The following is a 16,949-nucleotide window of genomic DNA, read 5'->3' as shown; positions in this document are numbered from 1 at the left end:
TGACTAGCATGTTGACACCCTCCATAGCATTCACTTGGCGAGGATTTTGAACTTGTTGCAACTGTGTCTTTGCTAGTTGGTTCATTGTAGTTGTCAACTCAGCTATAGCCTGCCCATGATCATGTAACTCCTTATGCAAATGAGTAACCGTGGGGTCACCCTGGGGCACATTGGCTCTACTTTGCCAAGCAGAAGAAGTGTCAGCCATCTCGTCAAGAATGTCACAAGCCTCATCATAAGACAGCTTCATGAAGTTTCCCCCAGCAAGTCAGTTCACTATGCATTGGTTTGTTGTATTAATGCCCCGGTAGAAAATCTGTTGGATCATCGCCTCGGTCATATCATTGTTGGGGCATTCCTTCACCATTATTCTATAGCGCTCCCAAATCTTATGCAAAGGTTCGGTTGGCTCCTGTTTGAAAGCCAAGATCTCATCTCTCAATGTAGTCATATGCCCCGGTGAGAAAAATTTTGCAATGAACTTGTCCGCCAACTCATCTCAAGTAGTGATGGAATGGTTGGGATATTGCTCAAACCAATCAAATGCCTTCCCTCTAAGTGAGAATGGGAAGAGTCTTAACCGTAGTGTATCTTCGGACACATTAGTTTGCTTGCTCCCCCAACAAGTATCCACGAACCCCTTGAGATGTTTGTAAGCATTTTGATTGGCAGTGCCCGTGAAATACCCACGCTGCTCCAGCAATGTCAGCATCACATTGGTTATTTGAAAATTTCCCGCCCGGATTTGGGGTGGGACAATAGCACTTGCATAGCCTTGGTTCGGAAGCACTCGAGGAGCCACTCTTAGAGATGGCGGAGGAGGGCTTAGAATATTGTCATTGGCATTAACATTGGCCTGGCGGACTCTACGTTGTCCTTGAGGTACAATAGGCACCTCATCATCTCCGATATCATCTACCTCCTCCCCCGCAATCACATTTCCAAGAGGCCATTAGCGTTGTTTGTTGCCATTACCTGAAGTTCTGACACACATAAATTAGTAACAAAGAAGGAAAGAAGAACAATACATAAAACTAGATAGATAGATAGCCAAAACCGTTCAATCCCCGGCAACAGCGCCAAAAAGTGATCGAGGCCAACCCTGCACTACTATTGAGTAGCGAGAGAGGTCGAAGCAGCTTTTACCCGATGAGGTCGGGATCGATTTCCACAGAGAGCTAGATATTGGAGTTGAGTGTCTATCTAAAATAGAGTTGTGTATTTGTTCCAAATTACACTTCTAAACATTTTGGGTTTTGATTTTACTTCTAATTGTATAATACTACAATGCTAAATTATGCTAAAAAAAGCTAAGATTAGACTATTGAGAATTGATCAAATAGATAAAAGGCACTAGGGTAGTGACTTTCTCCTAGGTGGTTAATTAACGGATTCTTGAGTCTAAGGCTAGATTGTCATATTTGGGGAGCATGATATAACCATTGCACGATTTTACTCACTCTACACCTCTCGGTGGTTCAAGTGATTTTGCCCTAATTGACTTTCTTAAATCCAATTGGGTATGCAAATTTGTGCAAGCAATTGAGATTCAAGTCGGGTATTACTATCTCTAGGTTTAACCCTTTAACTGGGGCTATCAATCTCTTGAGTACGCCCCAATTCCTTGTTGGACCAATTTCAGAGACTTAGGCTCTCTTTCTCAAGAAGATCCAAAGTCAAATAAACAATAACTAGTGTTTGCAACCACTAATTCAATAATTAAACATGAAATTAGTCCAAATATCAAACACCCATAGTCAATCAAGCTCTAAAACACAAGACCCATCAATTACCCACACTAGGATTGAGCCACAACCCTAGCTTATGGGTCTAGCTACTCATAATTAGAGAAGAAAACAAGGCAATAGATGAAGAAAAACTCATAATAATTAATTGCTAAATTAAACTTGAAGATTCAATGTTGTAATTAAGCTAAAATTACTCAAAATAGGTAAAGGAAATAAAGTCACGAGCACAACTATGAGTACAAAACTATCTGATGACCTAAAAATGGGAAAAGAATCTATTTATACTAGGCTGAAAATTCTAGACAAAAAAATACCTTTGCAGGTTAGTGCGGACCACACAAAATCGAGTGCGGCCGCACTAAGGCTCTGGGCTTGAATAATCAGCTCTCTGAACTTGGGCAATACGGACCGCACAAAGTCGAGTGCGGCCGCGGTGGCTTCTATTGCGGTCCGCACAAAATGGACTGCGGAACGCATTGGGCTTCAACCTTCAAACTGGTAACTCTCTGAACCTTGGATCTGCGGACCGCACGAAATCGAGTGCAGCCGCAATGAACCCAATGCGGACCGTACGAAATCCTTTGCGGCCGCATTGCCTTTTGGCCTGAAAAGCACCCTCTCTGAACTTCATCTTTGTGGACCGCACAGAATAGTGTGCGGCCGCACTGGCCCTGTTTGACTGAGCTTGATCTTGTCTTGGTACTTGTGCAAGTTTCACTCTTTTTTGAGCTGGTTTTTGACACCTTATCACCTTGTTGATCAAACCTGCAACCAAGCACAACTTGTGAGCTTTTGGGACTATTTTGTACATATTTCTAATCAAAACTTAAGCAAGAAGGAGTGTAAAATGCATCATAATCCCTAGTTATCAACAAGAAAGCAAAAGAAAAAGAAAAATAAAAGAAATGAAAGAGTCTTACTAGTAAAACCCCTCACGGGCACTGTAAGGCAACGATAAGTAGTGATGAATAAATGAGAGAGACTTGTTGGTGAAAACTCCTTGGGGCACCACTAGTTGAAAGTGAGTCATGAAGCCGATGCAAAGGATCGACACGAACAAGCCCGACTTCAAAGGTCATAAGAATGGTAAAAGGGAAGATTGGATTCGTTTGATAGATCAGGAAGTTGAGTCCAAAATACAAGTCATGATCATTAAGGCTAGTTATTGAAAGAAAAAGAAAAAAAAAAAAAAAGAAAAAAACTCTTCCTTTTGTCCTTCCAACAGGGGAATTTCTTGTTAATACTTGTTTCTTTATATCATTGTGTCTTTCACTTTGAATCAGTCCTTGTCAAAACAAGCAAGAAAAGATTTCAAAATCTGCTACCATCTTTTCAATTGCATAAAGTAAATTTGGCCATCACACTCAGTTGTTACTTTCAACATGCCTTGAGGATTCATGCAAAGGCTCTCCCCAAAAGACTCGTGTCAGCCTACTTGGAGCAAGCAAAGATAACTATTGATTCTCTCTAACAGACAAATTGCCCAAAAGCAGGAAGTCATTCAAGATATCAGAAAAGGTCACCTAAGCAAACATCTCCAGTTGGGATAAGGCTGATTGAGCCTCAAATACTCATGCTACTAGGTGTGAAACAATCAAAGTTGGTGCATAACAAAAGTCTATTGAGACTGACTCAAGTTAAACGAGCAAAAGCCAAGTTGTTCAAGACTCAAGGCCACAAACAGACCATCCTTTTATAGCTAACAAAATTTTCTTTGTCAGAAACAGGAACATAGCAGTGAAGAGAAAGTGGTTAAAAAATAGAAAAAAGAAGAAGGGAAAATAAAAGAGAAAAATAAAGAGAAAAAAATTGGAAAGAAAAAAAAATAAGTAAAACAAAAGTGAAAAGAAGAGAAGACAAGAGCCAACAAAGGGAAGTTTCTCAAATCTTTGCCTTTATTTGTCTTGATAGTGTGAATAAAATCTTGCCATTGTTCTTCACATTTTTTCCTCCTAGAATAATACATCCTAGTCTAATGGATTTCCTCCCAATAAAAATCTTAGTCTGATGAATCTTTCTCCTAAGATAAAGAAAACCTAGTTTGATGAATCTTTCTCCTAGGATAAACGTCTTAGTCTGATGAATCTTTCTCCGAAGATAAGTAACCCTAGTCAGATGAATTTTTCTCCTAGGATAAAAATCTTAGTCTGATGAATCTTTCTCCTTAGATAATAAATTAGAAAACCTAGTCTGATAAATTTTCTCCTAGGATAGAAATCTTAGTCTGATGAATCTTTCTCCTAAGATAAAAAGCCCTAGTCTGATGAACTTTCTCCCAGGATCGAAGTCTTAGTTTGATGAATCTTTCTCCTAAGATAACCCAAAAAAAGAAGAAAAAAAACCTAGTCTCATGAATTTTTCTCCTAGGATATAAAAACTTAGTCTGATGAGTCTTTCTCCTAAGATAAACAACCTAGTCTGATGAAGTTTCTCATAGGATAAAAGTCTTAGTCTGATGAATCCTTCTCATAAGATAAACAAACCTAGTCTGATGATCTGATGAATCCTTCTCGTAAGATAAACAAACCTAGTCTGATGAATCTTTCTCCTAGGATAAACATCTTAGTTTAATGAATCTTTCTCCTAAGATAATACAAAAAAAACCTAGCCTGATGAACTTTCTCCTAGGATCGAAGTCTTAGTCTGACAAACTTTCTCCTAAGATAAGAAAACCTAGTCTGATGAATCTTTCTCCTAGGATAAACATCTCTGATGAATCTTTCTCCTAAGATAACCAAAAAAAAGACCTAGTCTGATGAACTTTCTCCTAGGATCGAAGTCTTAGCCTGGTGAATTTTTCTCCTAAGATAAAAAAACCTAGTCTGATAAATTTTCTCCTAGGATAGAAATCTTAGTCTGATGAATTTTTCTCCTAAGATAATAAATTGGAAAACCTAGTCTGATGAATTTTCTCCTAGGATAGAAATCCTAGTCTGATGAATCTTTCTCCTAAGATTAAAAGCCCTAGTCTGATGAACTTTCTCCTAGGATCGAAGTCTTAGTCTGATGAATCTTTCTCCTAAGATAACCCAAAAAAAAGAAGAAAGAAAAACTAGTCTGATGAATCTTTATCCTAGGATATAAAATCTTAGTCTGATGAATCTTTCTCCTAAGATAAACAACCTAGTCTGATGAAATTTCTCCTAGGATAAAAGTCTTAGTCTTATGAATCCTTCTCATAAGATAAACAAACCTAGTCTGATGATCTGATGAATCCTTCTCGTAAGATAAACAAACCTAGTCTGATGAATCTTTCTCCTAGGATAAACATCTTAGTTTGATGAATCTTTCTCCTAAGATAATACAAAAAAAAGACCTAGTCTGATTAACTTTCTCCTAGGATTGAAGTCTTAGTCTGATGAACTTTCTCCTAAGATAAGAAAACCTAGTCTGATGAATCTTTCTCCTAGGATAAACATATTAGTCTGATAAATCTTTCTCCTAAGATAACCAAAAAAAAGACTTAGTCTGATGAACTTTCTCCTAGGATCGAAGTCTTAGTCTGGTGAATTTTTCTCCTAAGATAAGAAAACCTAGTCTGATGAATTTTCTCCTAGGATAAAAATCTTAGTCTGATGAATTTTTCTCCTAAGATAATAAATTAGAAAACTTAGTCTGATGAATTTTCTCCTAGGATAGAAATCTTAGTCTGATGAATCTTTCTCCTAAGATAAAAAGCCCTAGTTTGATGAACTTTCTCCCAGGATCGAAGTCTTAGTCTGATGAATCTTTCTCCTAAGATAATCCAAAAAAAAAAAAAAAACCTAGTCTGATGAATCTTTCTCCTAGGATATAAAATCTTTGTTTGATGAATCTTTCTCCTAAGATAAACAACCTAGTCTGATGAAATTTTTCCTAGGATAAAAGTCTTAGTCTGATGAATCCTTCTCATAAGATAAACAAACCTAGTCTGATGATCTGATGAATCCTTCTCGTAAGATAAACAAACCTAGTCTGATGAATCTTTCTCCTAGGATAAACATCTTAGTTTAATGAATCTTTCTCCTAAGATAATACAAAAAAAACCTAGCCTGATGAACTTTCTCCTAGGATCGAAGTCTTAGTCTGACAAACTTTCTCCTAAGATAAGAAAACCTAGTCTGATAAATCTTTCTCCTAGGATAAATATCTTAGTCTGATGAATCTTTCTCCTAAGATAACCAAAAAAAGACCTAGTCTGATGAACTTTCTCCTAGGATCGAAGCCTTAGTCTGGTGAATTTTTCTCCTAAGATAAGAAAACCTAGTCTGATGAATTTTCTCCTAGTATAGAAATCTTAGTCTGATGAATTTTTCTCCTAAGATAATAAATTAGAAAACCTAGTCTAATGAATTTTCTCTTAGGATAATTAAATAAAACTGGATTTTTTTTAAAAGAAAGAAGAGTCATTTGTTCATGCCTTCGAAAAACATAAAAAAACAAAAAAAAAAAAGCATTGGAGCAATTTATTTAAAAGAATGATTTTCTCAAACACCAAAAAAAATCCTTCTTGGTTCGTTTTAGCATAAAGTACGCAATTCCCTAGTCTCATTTTCCAATATAGGGTCAGCACTCCCTAGTTGATGCCAACACAAGGTCTTCACTCCCTAGTTGATGCCAGCATAACTTGATGTCAATATAGGGTCACTACTCCCTATTTGATGCCAACATAGGGTCTCTACTCCCTAGTTGATACCAACATAGGGTCTCTACTCTTTAGTTGATGCCAGATAATTTGATGCCAACATAGGGTCACCACCCCTTAGTTGATGCCAACATAGGGTCTCCACTCCCTAGTTGATGCCAACATAGGATTCCCATTCCTTAGTTGATGTTATGACCCCAAATCCTTCGGTCGTGATGGCGCCTATCACAATACTAGGCAAGCGAACCCAAACAAGTAACCATAGTAAATTCTTTTATAAAACCACTTTCTAACACTGATTAAGTCTCAGTTTTTCATAAGAAATATCCAAATCACTGAAATGTGCAGAAAAACAGTACAACAACAAACCAACACAGCCCAACAATCCGGTGTCACAAGTCTAGAGCCTTTAAATACAATCAGTCCGACTGACTAATACATAATAAGCCCTAAAATGTAGAAAACAAAAAATAAGAAGGAGGAAAGCAGGGCTGCGAATGCCTTGCAGCTACCTTGTAGTCTCTGGTAAGCTCCGATAATGCTGGGGACCCTCACTCTACCGCTCGAGAACCTGGATCTGCACACAAGGTGCAGGGAGTAACGTGAGTATGCCAACTCAGTAAGTAACTGTTACACCCCATATTTTCGTACATGAAAACACGCCACAAATAAATTAATGAGAACCCAAAAGTGAGATGTCACGTCCCGAAGTACTACATTACGACAATGTTACACCCTGTAGTATTGTACGTTAAATTTGTCATAAGGTAACTGACATCAGTCCAAGGAAAAGATTATTTGGAGATTATAAGGATTATGCTATTTCAAACAAGTAATAAGTAAATTCATAAAGGTGAAAGGGGAAGCAAGTCAAAGAAAATGAATTTTCGTCCAAGTTTGGCATGTTGGGATAAAATATGGCACGAGATAAAATACTCGGTATTTATGGACTAGTACCATACAAGGTACCACATGACCATAATAGTAATGTGTATAAAGTATGTGAAAAGTGAGTAATATTTTAAGTAAGTGGGAATAATTCTCAATTTTGGAGGTAATTGATTAATTACCGGGTAACGGAATATTGCCTAATTAATTGGAGATATATTTGGATAAGATTAATTCTTTCCCCCTTACTATAATGTGGCAGCCCTAAAGTGTCATTTAAAATGACTCTTAATTCCATGTTCAAGGTGTCATCTTAATAAGGATATATGTGGCTCAAAGCCTCACTTGAAATCCACGTATCCTTATACTTTGATTTTTGTCTATTCTTTGGAAATCTTCCAAGGTTTAACAAGAACTATCAAATAAGTCAAACCTTTGGTCTTTCAAGGAAATGGATTTCAGTAAATTATTTATGAAAGATAAGAATGATAGCAAGCTAATGTTCTCTATGAAGAGAAAAGGGGAAAGACACTCACCATATCATATCCATATCCTATTGCACTGCAAATTTACTATGAAATTGTGGTATCTAACAATGTTCAATATGTTGCATGGGCAATACGACGTATTGGTGGAGGAAACAATCACGATTTGTAGGATTCATAGGTCGATAAAGAAAGAAAGGCAATTGCCGTTATGCATATTTTGAAACAGTGTGGAATGAACGAACTGGAAAATTTCCAGAATAGTGTAAAGGATATGCGGAGTTTTTCCTACTCCAGGTATGTTAAGGCTATCCCTTCTTTCTTTTGGCATGGTCCAAATTATACTGAAGAAACGAGCAAATACACAGTTTTTATAAATTACTCTATTCATAAAAATAGTAGGGGTGTCTATATTCTTGATTCCCCATGAGAATTATTATTATCTTCTATTCATGGGTCTCAGAATAATACGTAGTTGGAAAAGTTTGTCCGGAAGGAATATCGAGATTATTATGTATTTTCATACATTTCACTCATTTATACATGTGCATTAACCCATGACCAAATGGCGTTATATATGCGTATATATGTAAATATATGTATATGGGATATGGGAAAAGGTTATGACATTATATACGCACCACCACCTGATCAGCTGGTATACGATGATGATGTTGCCCACAGTGGCTGAAATATGATTCAAACGGTGTTATATAAGTATGTATAGATATGTATATGGAATATAGGAAAGGTTATGGCGTTATATACGCACCACCACCTGATCAGCTGGTTACGGTGATGATTTTGCCCACAGTGGCCGATATGATATGATGGGATGCCCTCAGAGGCAGATGATGTTATGAAATATGTACCTATGCATGACATGACATTCATACGCATATGCACGACGCTAAAAGTAATTTATGATTTACAAAGTTATTCAGACTTACAGGTTGAGTCATGTACTCTATATTTCCTCTATGTCTCTTTTGTACTTATTTATGTGCCTTACATAAACGGTATATTATTCGTACTAACGTCCCTTTTGCTTGGGGACGCTGCGTTTCATGCCCGCAGGTCCCGATAGACAGGTCGAGAGCCCTCCAAGTATGATGTCAGCTCAGCGGAAGATGTTGGCGCGCTCCATTTGCTTCGGAGTTGCTCGTTTGGTTAGTATTATTTAGACGTGTATTGTTTGGTATGGCGGGACTCTGTCCCAATCTTTATGATATTTATGTACTCTTAGACACTTGTAGAAATCTGTCTTGTACATAAAAAATTGTACGGCCATGTCGGCATATGTTTCGAGTTTATAAAGGATCATATTGGCCTATTAGGCCCATATGTCATGTGTATATGATGATGTAATAAGAAAGATATGTTATGTTGGTACTCGGTTGAGTAAGGTACCGGGTGCCCGTCGCGGCCCATCGGTTTGGGTCGTGATACGAACTAAAGTAAATAAGGTCTGAGTGTAGTGACGAGCAGTTAAAAATCATATATATAAGTGCATTCAGCAGAATATCAAGTCTCGCTCAATAGTTTAAAAGCATTACTACGTAAAAACTTCAGTTTCAGTTGAAATACTTTGAAATCATTTACTTAGCAGTTTTCAATAGAGGCTCATTATAAAAGAAGAGTGAAATCAGCAAAAATAACATAAATAGGCCCCTCGGGCAAGGTATCACTCATAAATATAGCCTCTCGGGCAAGCCTCTCGGTCGCTCGTGACTTAGCTCTCATCACTCAGTACTCACACTCAGCACTCAAGCTCAATAATATCTCATAATAGTAATAATCATAGTAACCGCTGCGGCATGCAGCCCGATCCATAGTTTATAGTCGACTATGCTCACTGGGGGTGTACAGACTCCGGATGGGCTTCTACAGCCTAAGCGTCATACCGCTGCAGCGAGCAGCCCGATCCAATATATATATCGTTGTAGTGTACAGCCCGATCTATATAAGTATCATTGCGGCGTGCAACCCGATCGAAAATATATATATATATATATATATAATCCTCACCATTAGGTCCTCAACCTCTCTCAGTCATTAACCTCACAGCCACTCGGGCATAACAGTGAAAATCAGGGAAACTCAGCCCAAACAATTTTCACATTTTTAAGAAGTAGAGTGATAAAAACTAGGTTTAAACAATAAACAGGTAAAACATGACAGAGGATATGCTTTCAAACAAATAGAGTGAGGAAAACATTACAAATGCCCCTAAGGGTCTCAACAGGTCGGCACAAGGCCCCAAACATGGCATACATCCCATAGTATAGTATTAATCTCTAAAATACGTGATATCATAAGATTTTAAATCAAATACGCGGCTTAATAGTCGCTACGGGACGGACCAAGTCATAATCCCTACCGGTGCATGCCCACATGCTCGTCACCTAGCATGTGTGTCACCTCATTTGCCAAAACAATTCGAAATACTGGGGTTTTATACCCTCAGTTCCAGATTTACAATGGTTTATTATCTCAAACCGGATGAATTACTACTTCGCGATGCCTTTGCCTCTCGCCTCGGCCTCAACTCGCGCTGAATCTACCCAAAATTAGAATCATAACAATAGATATGCTAAGGGAACGAAGCCCATGCGAAAATAATCAAATTATACAAAAAATCCTGAAATTGATCCAAACCCGACCCTCGGACCCACGTCTCCAAATTCCATAAAAATTACATCAATAGAATCCTTGTCCTCCCACGAGTCTATTCATACCAAAAGCATCGAAATCAGACCTCAAATGGCCCCTCAAATCCCCACTCAAACCTCTCCAATATCAAGCCCTAATCCCTCAATTTTCTTCCTTAATTTCCACTAATACCATGATTAAACAATGGAAAAATGGTCATAAACTCAAGTAATGAAGCTTAGGTAACTTACTCAACTGATACTCTTCTATTTCCCCTTGAAATTCACTGCCCTAGCTCACTTTCCGTCTTCAAAAATAGAGAACTTAGCAAAAATTCGCGAAGGAAACCTTATATACTTTCTGACCCATATATTTCGCACCTGCGGTCCCTTTTTTCGCTTCTGAGCTAATGCTTTTGCAGTCAATCTACCGCTTCCACTTCTGTGGCTTGCTTCCGCACCTGCGGGAGCCACACCTGCGGCCTCCCAACCGCAGATGCGATTATGACAACAACCATAAAACTTTAGCTGCCAAACTCAACCCCGAGGCCCCTTGGACCTCAACCAAAAGCACGAACTAGTCATATACTAATATCCAAAATTATACAAATATTCAAAACACCTCAAACAACATCGAATCAACCAAAACACATCGGATTCAAGCCTAAGGTTCCAAAATCTTCCAAATTCCGCTTTTGATCAAAAAGTCTATCAAACCATGTCCGAATGACCTGAAATTTTACACACACATCCCAAATGATACAACACACCTACTGCGACTCCGAAATTCCATTCCGGCCCCTATATCAAAATCTCACCTATCAACCGGAAAATACCAAAATTCCATTTTCGCCAATTCAAGCCCAAACCTACTCTGGACCTCCAAATCCCATTATGATCATGCTCCTAAGTCCCAAATCATCTCCTGAAGCTATCCAAAACATTGGAATTCACATCCGAGCCTTTATTCACATAAGTCAACATCCGGTTGACTTTTCCAACTTAAGCTTACTCAAAAGAGACAAGTGTCTCAAACCTTACCAAAACCTCTCCAAACCTGAGCCAACCAACCCGATAACATATAATACAGCTGAACAAGACAATAGGAAGGAGAAATAGGGGGAAACGGAGCGGTAACTCATGAAACGACTGGCCGGGTCGTTACATCCTCCCCCTCTTAAACAAACGTTCGTCCTTGAACGAGTCAAAAAGACATACCTGAAGCCTCAAATAGGTGAGGATATCTGCTTCGCATCTCCCGCTCGGTCTCCCAGGTAGCCTCCTCCACGGGCCAACCTCTCCAATGCACTTTCACTGAAGCTATATCCTTTGATCTCAACTTTCGAACCTGACGCTCCAAAATAGCTACTGGCTCCACGCCATAAGTCAAATCATCATCTAACTGAACCGTGCTGAAATCCAAAACATGAGGCGGATCGCCAATATACTTCCAGAGCATAGAAACATGAAAATATTGGATGCACACTCGACAAGCTAGGTGGAAAAGCAAGCTCATAAGCCACCTCCCCAATCCTCCGAAGCACCTTAAAAGGCCCAATAAACCGAGGACTCAATTTACCCTTCTTCCCAAATCTCATAACACCCTTCATGGGTGAAACCTTCAATAGAACCTTCTCACCAACCATGTAGGACACATCCTAAACCTTCCTGTCAGCATAACTCTTTTGTCTCGATGCGCTGTACGAAGCCTCTCCTGAATCACCTTTACCTTGTCTAAAGCATCCTGCACCAATTCTATACTCAATAGCCTAGCCTCACTGGACTCAAACTAACCAACCGGATATCAATACCATCTCCCATACAAAGACTCATATAGAGCCATTTCAATACTAGACTGATAGCTGTTGTTATAAGCAAACTCTCTGAGTGGTAGAAACTGATCCTATGACCCTGAAAAATCAATGACACGAGCATGCAACATGTCCTCCAATATCTGAATAGTGCGCCCGAACTGCCCGTTCGTTTGAGGATGAAATGTTGTGCTCAACTCAACCTGAGTACCCAACTCTCTCTGCACGACTCTCCAAAACTGCAAAGTAAACTAAGTACCTCTATCTGAAATGATAGAAATCGGGACACCATGCAAACGAACAATCGCTCGAATATAGATCCCTACCAACCGCTCTGAAGAATAGGTAGTACACATAGGAATGAAGTGCGCGGACTTGGTCAGCCGATCCATAATCACCCAAATAGCATCGAACTTCTTCAAAGTTTGTGGGAGTCCAACTACAAAATCCATAGTGATCCGCTCCCACTTCCACTCTGGAATATCCATCCGCTGAAGCAAGCCACCAGGTCTCAGATGTTTATATTTCACCTGCTGACAATAGAGACACCGAGCCACAAATCCCACAATGTCTTTCTTTAGTCTCCTCCACCAATAATGTTGTCTCAGATCCTGATACATCCTGAGACAATAGGAAACCTTATATACTTTCTGACCCAGGTATTTCACACCTGCAGTCCCTTTTTCCACTTCTGTGCTACCGCTTTTGCGGTCAATCTACCTCTTCTACGGTTTTCACTTAAATCCCTGGAACTGCACCTGCGACCTTTCTTCCGCATCTGCGGTCACGCAGATGCGTCCAGATGCCCGCTTTTGCGGCTTTGCCTGACTTTCCCCTTGGCCGCTTCTACAGCTTGCTTCTGCATTTCGCACCTGCGGCCTCCCAACCGCAGATGTGGTTATGACAGCAACCGTAAAAATTTAACTGCCAAACTAAACTCCAAAACCTCCCGTCAACCATCCAAAATCACCCCGAGGCCCCCGGGGCCTCAACTAAAAGAACGAACTAGTCATATACCAATATCCAAACTTATACAAATCTTTAAAACATCTCAAACTACATCGGATCAACCAAAACACATCGGATGCAAGCCTAAGGTTCCAAAATCTTCCAAATTCCGTTTTTGATCAAAAGGTCTATCAAACCACGTTCGAATGACCTGAAATTTTACACACACATCCCAAATGACATAACGGACCTACTGCGACTCCCGGAATTCCATTCCGACCCCTATATCAAAATCTCACCTATCAACCGGAAAACGCCAAAATTCCATTTTCGCCAATTCAGGCCTAAATCTACTCCGGACCTCCAAATCCCATTCAGATCACGCTCATATGTCCCAAATCATCTCCTGAAGCTATCCAAACCATCGTAATTCACATACGAGCCTTTATTCATATAAGTCAATATCCGGTTGACTTTTCCAACTTAAGCTTACTCAAAAGAGACTAAGTGTCTCAAACCTTACCAAAACTTCTCCAAACCCAAGCCAACCAACCCGTTAATACATAATACAGCTGAACAAGATAATAGGAAGCAAAAATAGGGGGAAACGGAGCGGTAACTCATGAAACGACCGGCCGGATCGTTACAGTTGATGACTTTCCAATAATAGGGTATCCAATCCCTAGTTGATTTCAATTTAAATATAGGGTCTTCACTCCATAATCTCTTTTCCCCAAGGATACACAATCCTGACTTTTGTTCCTTTCAATAAAGAAGTAGTTTAGAATTTTGTTACAATAACTCATGAAATTTTCCTAGTGAAAACTGGGGTAGAAAAATTTTGTTTGTTTGTTTGTTTTGGTGTTTGAGCAGGTTTTACCTCGAGGCACAGGGTTAGAGATGGCCAAAAGAAGGAATCTCAATACAGAATAAAAGAAAAAAGAAGAATAAGAAAAAGAAGTGAACTCAAAGTGCAGAAGAGGAGAAAAGATGTGGACTGCTCATGACGTGATTGAAGTCACAAGCTTTGCATGTCCCGCCTTGATCCGAGAAGTTGAAAAAGGAATGAACTAGCACCTGCAGCTAACAAGCATCAAGATTCAGATCAGATTTTGCATGAAGAACCAACCAAGACTCAAGATCAAGCTTCAGAAGACTCATAGATAAGAATCTTGTAACTTGTAGCTTATAGGCTTAATTAGTCTTTTTAATTTTGATTTTTGATGTAATAACAAGATCACGAACCGGAGCCTCGACAGAACCTCGCTCGACTCTCAAATTCATCACTCCATCATTCTTCTTGAACTACACACGACCTGATTTCCTTATAACCCGGGATATGTATATTTTCCAAAACTAGGACTCGGTTGTACCTTTTTCTATTATTTTCTTCCTGTTTAGAATAACGATATGGTCAAATATTAGTCACATGGCTTACTTTGTCTTTGCCTGAAAGTCTTCATGTTTCCAAGCAAAGAGAGGCAGCTGTGAGCACCTAATTTTTTACTATATTTGAGTTTTTCATCACTTTTAGTAGGTAAATATATTTTAAGTTTAATCTACATATTTTAGCTCTTATTTCTTCTTTTATATATATTTTATTTAATTTAAGAAAATTAAATACAATATAAAAAAAGAGTCAAATTTTTAATATAAGCTTTATCTTCAATTACAAATACAGAAATGGTTTTCCAATTATATATATATATTAGTTTGTTAAGTAAATTTTGAGTGATTAGTATTTTATCTTGCTATTCAAGTCTAGGAGTAGTATTTTTATTTTCATCCATTAATCAATAAAAGAAAAATCAAAATCACAAAAAAGGAAAGAAGTTTTAATTTGGACTATTTCTCCTAAAGTCTTGTTTTGTCCAAATGTCCAAGTCATGGCCCAAATTGGCCCAAAACTTAACCCAATTCACCAAGCCTACTACCCAAAACCCAATATCCCCTCATCTCTAAAATACACCCTAATTCCCTCTCTTTAAAATGGGCACATTCCCAAAACCTAGACCTAATTCTAGATCCCCTCCCATAGAAAAAGCTAAGAGAAAGCAGTCGCACATCATCATATACACACACAGAGCAACTCCTCTAGGCCCCTTTTTTTCAAAAATCAAACACACACAGAGATAAGGATGGAAGAATGGACAGATGGAGGTGGTCTTTCTTTGAATTTTAGGAGAACCTCTAAGCCTCCAGTTGCCGCCACTCTCACTACCCAAAGAACACTACTTTCATCCCTCTGTCTTCATCTATGTAGCGTCATTTTAAACCACCAAAACAGTCGCTCAAAGTAGCGCCACAAACACCTTGAAAATCCAATCGAAACACAGCTCCAAAATACCCCAAAAAAATAGCAGCAAAGCTAGCTGCGAGACAGACCCCAAGAACGACCCAAAAACCACCCAAAAATAGCCTCGAAATCGTCCAAAACGACATGGCAGGTGCGAGTCGAGTCGAGCTGCCTGTTTGCAATTCCGAGAGGTTCTGTTCGAGTTTTCTCTAATGCGGCCGTGGTCGTTTGGTTGAGTTTAGTTGCTGATTCATCTTAACTATCGTGTATGTGGCTGGAGTTTACTTTTAAATTAATAAAAAGCTTTGATCCTTAAGGTACAATCCCTTTCTTTCCTTGTTGTTTCAATTCCTTGTCTAACTTCCTTTTTTTTTATATGAATGTTGCCCTTATGTTGTTGATTTAAGTGTTTTAAGCAAATTGATTATTGTACTTCTATGTCTAAACAAATTCAAGAAAACAATTTCTTTCTCCTAATTAATAGGGATTTGATATTGAAGTAATAAAACATAGTATCACTGAAGTTGGATTATTTAACATTTTTTTTTGTTTGGTACAGAGGCATAACATTGAACATGTGATTCCAGTATTATAGTTTCACTCACTGCTTCATCCGTTAGCGCTAAAGAAACTACAGATTGTGCTCTTTCTTTTTGTTGGCATGCTTGCGATTGAAATTGTTGGGTGTGGTGTCTAGTGTGATTTAGACTAAAAAGATTGTTTAGTTTGTTGATTCAGGTAATGATTTTGGGTAGCAGAATGTAGGACGCCAGAAGAAAAGAACCAAATCTGAGGCTGATTACATAATATGTCCTTAAATATAGGAACAGGTTGAAATTTTTTGAATGTCTAAAACTTTTGCGATCAACTTGTGATAAGTGAAAGGTGAAAAATAAATCATTGTGGCTATGAGTACGGTTCCCGTGGCATGGTCATGATACATAATCCCCAATTCGGGTGTGCATTTCGTGTGACTCAACCACAGCTTCAACAATAATAAAATAAATGTTGTAAATCACGGGTGCATTTCATGTGACGCGGTTTGCAATGTGTAACAAAACGACAAGTGTACAACAATCATAACTTGTTCAGAAATAAATCCATAAATATTAAAAGAGGTTATAAAGTTAAAAATGCACAATATGTTTAAAACATGTAATAAAATAGATAATTAGGCTAATTATTAATAGTTGAGCGACCGTGCTAAAATCACGGAACTCGGGAGTGTCTAATACCTTCTCTCGGGTTAACAGAATTCCTTACCCGGTCTTCTGGTGTCACGACCCAAAATCCAATGAGGGTCGTGATGGCGTCGTACACCGCTGTCAGGCAAGCCAACCATAAATACTTAATTAAATTCTCGTTTAAATAATTGTGAAAACTATGATTTTCCTTCAATTTGGCTAGTAAAAGATAATCTTTACAAAATAAATAAAAGAATGTGTAGAAGTTAATACAGAATACTCCATAATCATCTCAGAACCCGGTGTCACAAGTA

General features: G+C 38.5%; 1 long non-coding RNA gene across 1 annotated transcript; it reads left to right on the top strand.

Annotated features, from left to right (window-relative positions):
* The first annotated feature begins 15,153 nt into the window (after positions 1-15,153).
* LOC107780737 (uncharacterized) lies at positions 15,154-16,360 on the top strand. Its single transcript, XR_012710160.1, has 2 exons — positions 15,154-15,768; positions 16,177-16,360. It is a non-coding gene; the product is annotated as an uncharacterized LOC107780737 (long non-coding RNA).
* Positions 16,361-16,949: the final 589 nt, after the last annotated feature.

The sequence above is a fragment of the Nicotiana tabacum genome, chromosome 6 (assembly GCF_000715075.1).
Source record: "Nicotiana tabacum cultivar K326 chromosome 6, ASM71507v2, whole genome shotgun sequence".
NCBI classification, from domain to species: Eukaryota; Viridiplantae; Streptophyta; class Magnoliopsida; order Solanales; family Solanaceae; genus Nicotiana; species Nicotiana tabacum.
This window is presented reverse-complemented; position numbering and strand designations above follow the sequence as displayed.